This window comes from Phyllobates terribilis, unplaced genomic scaffold, assembly GCF_046119375.1.
Source record: "Phyllobates terribilis strain yellow unplaced genomic scaffold, ASM4611937v1 Scaffold_12__6_contigs__length_324123572, whole genome shotgun sequence".
NCBI classification, from domain to species: domain Eukaryota; kingdom Metazoa; phylum Chordata; class Amphibia; order Anura; family Dendrobatidae; genus Phyllobates; species Phyllobates terribilis.
Genome location: NW_027362772.1, coordinates 176,897,858 through 176,900,537, shown reverse-complemented (window position 1 = coordinate 176,900,537; position 2,680 = coordinate 176,897,858). Strand labels below are relative to the sequence as shown.

At 42.2% G+C, this 2,680-nt stretch overlaps 1 non-coding gene across 1 annotated transcript; it reads left to right on the top strand.

Annotated features, from left to right (window-relative positions):
• The first annotated feature begins 1,893 nt into the window (after nucleotides 1-1,893).
• Nucleotides 1,894-1,967, top strand: TRNAF-GAA (transfer RNA phenylalanine (anticodon GAA)). Its single transcript has one exon. It is a non-coding gene; the product is annotated as a tRNA-Phe (tRNA).
• Nucleotides 1,968-2,680: the final 713 nt, after the last annotated feature.

Genomic DNA, 2,680 nt, shown 5'->3' with positions numbered 1-2,680 from the left:
GCACCCAGGAACTGCTTCCTTGCTGCTCCTGCACTACAGGGTTCCCCTTCCTCAGTGTTCCCTCCCCCCACTCCAGCCAGGGACAGGGACTGTCGAGCCCATCTCAGAGGCATATTGGTCGCCCTGCCCCACGGCAATGTGGTGTAATGCATGCAGGTGTCGGGTCCTGATCCAAACTCCATCCTTACCTGAGAGTGAGATATCACACCTCTGGTGAGGTGCAATACCTCTGTAGCAACCGAGCCCTCAGGGTGCTACAGTTCCATTTATCTTCAGCCTAGGTGACGTATTGTGATACAGGGCCGTGATTTTGGCTATAAAAGGGTCCCCTAGACCCCTACCTCAAGCTTTTTAAGAGAATCATATATGGCGTGCCAGAAGACTATATGGAATGCTTTCTCAGCATCCAACGAGAGTATCTAATTACAAATTTTTAACTGCATCTAGCCCAGGAAATACTTTTTGCCTAGTAGCAGTGTCTGCTAGTCAGCGGATTATCCCGGCTGTTAAGGAAGCTACACCACCTGTAGTTTGAACACTTAATTTTTTCAAAGGAAATGCTTCGGGACCACGGGATACTCAGTGAAGAGCATCAGGAGGCACCCCAAGGCATAGGGGCTGGGACTGGCAGTAGGATGCCTTGCGGTGGACAGCCGAGCTCGATCCTTACAAAAGCTTTTTAACTGCAGCAGCTTTAGTGGACGCTACTGGAGCTGGAATTACGGGGCTGCTGGCATGAGACTTGCCCTCCAATAGATCCTTGTAAATGGATTTAAAGTGTATTCATTCAAATTAGAGAGACAATTTAAATTAAAAAGCTTAGAGCTGCCTCCACCACAGGGGGGCTCGATCGACCCACCAGCGGACAGGCACCAGCATTGGGAGAGGGGGGCTGGCCGTCAGGGTTCACCGCGGCTCTGGCACAAACCCGGCGACACGGAGGTGGCACGGGCAGGAGCGGACTGAACGTGTCGGCTTCTCACTTTTTGGATTTTAGAAGGGCATGACATGCCTATATCTGTGTCTCCCCCTCCTTTTACTCCTCCACCTCTTTTCTTTTCGCATGACTATATGTACTTGTCACTTTTCCATGTGTTAGTTGTGTCTTCTGAGCAGTTTGTCAGTTTTTGAACACCTTTGAACGTGTTTTCTATGTGTTTCTATGTGTTTTTGTTTGCCTGCCATTGGTTTTAACGGTGTTCGAAGGTGTTCGACGAACAGTTCGATGAACAGTTCGGCGAACACACGGGTGTTCGACGAACCGAACCGAACTCGAACACTACGGGGGTGGCTCAACACTACTCCTAAGGTGCTGTCGTGGAAGATTCCTAGAAACCGAATTACCAGTAAGTCTAATTTCAGATGTTTCTATCTCAGGCATCAATAGACTATAAATATACTTAATAAACAAAAGCTAAAAGAGCAGATGAACATAGTTTATCAAGTCTGAAATGCGCATGTGATACTGACATCAAAATTTCACCACATTTTGGGACAAATGTTTTCACTTTCAACATTAACAATCAGTAGAATATTTTCTCTAAATTTGCATCTTCTTTCATCACTCCAATTGTTTGCACCTAAGAAAAAATAAAGCTTGATGCAACATTATGCTTACAAATTGTGTTTTATGCTCAATCATCATCTGTCCTACAGAGACACAGTCAGAATTACCCTGGCGAATTGAGTAAATTTGAAAATGTAAAGAAAATGCAGAATTGCTGTTTTTTTCTATTCATTCACAAAGAATTAATGTAAGTTCTTAAATATGTACGCAAAATAGCGGGACTTTCAAATATAGATAATCTTGCAAAAATAAGTCAAAGTAAAAATAAATATATCCAGTTGTGACATCTACAGTGTGTTGAACATACCTGAATCTTAATGTGTCCTGCCGAAATAGCTCAGTTTTCGAGAGAGTTAGACTGAAGATCTAAAGGTCCCTGGTTCAATCCCGGGTTTTGGCAAAAGTTTTTTTCTTCACCCATTAAATTTTAAGCAGAAAATAAACAAAGCATATGGACTGACTGTTTACAGAGATTGTAAAAGTCCTAATCATTATATCTATCTACAGGAAATAAAATGATAGAAACTTGAGAACTGAACACTTTTAACTTTTGAGGAAAATAATATTTTTTGTAATTTTTCCTTCATTTTGGATGTCATCACTTTGTTTTATTTTAGTTTGACTTAGCTGTATGAGGATTTAAAGGAAACCTGATAGCTAATACGGGCAGCATGTATCAGACACTAGCTGAATGATTTCAGCCATTTATGTTTGACTATGAATCACTGTGGCATTACTGAGACAAATATGCTTCAAAAATATGCCAGGAACAAAGCTGTTTGGGGAAAAAGCCAGGAAGGCAAAAAACACAAGCCCCAACTCAGGACCGTCATCTTTCATTCTAAAAATAGGGGTTTCCACGTTAATGGTAAGACAATGTATCCACATATTTGGCATTTCTCTAGCGAGGAGAGCCCACTTAAAATGTATGGGGTGCTAGTCTCCATAAGCGCAAGCTGGGCACTAAACTGGCTTATTTGGAATTCTGGATGTTGCAGAGTGAAAACACCTGTTGGACAAAAATAGTAATTGCCGGTGTTGATGAATTCATTGTGAGGAGTAATTTATAAAATGGGATCACTTTGGAGGGGTTTCTGCTGTTTTGGTACTTTT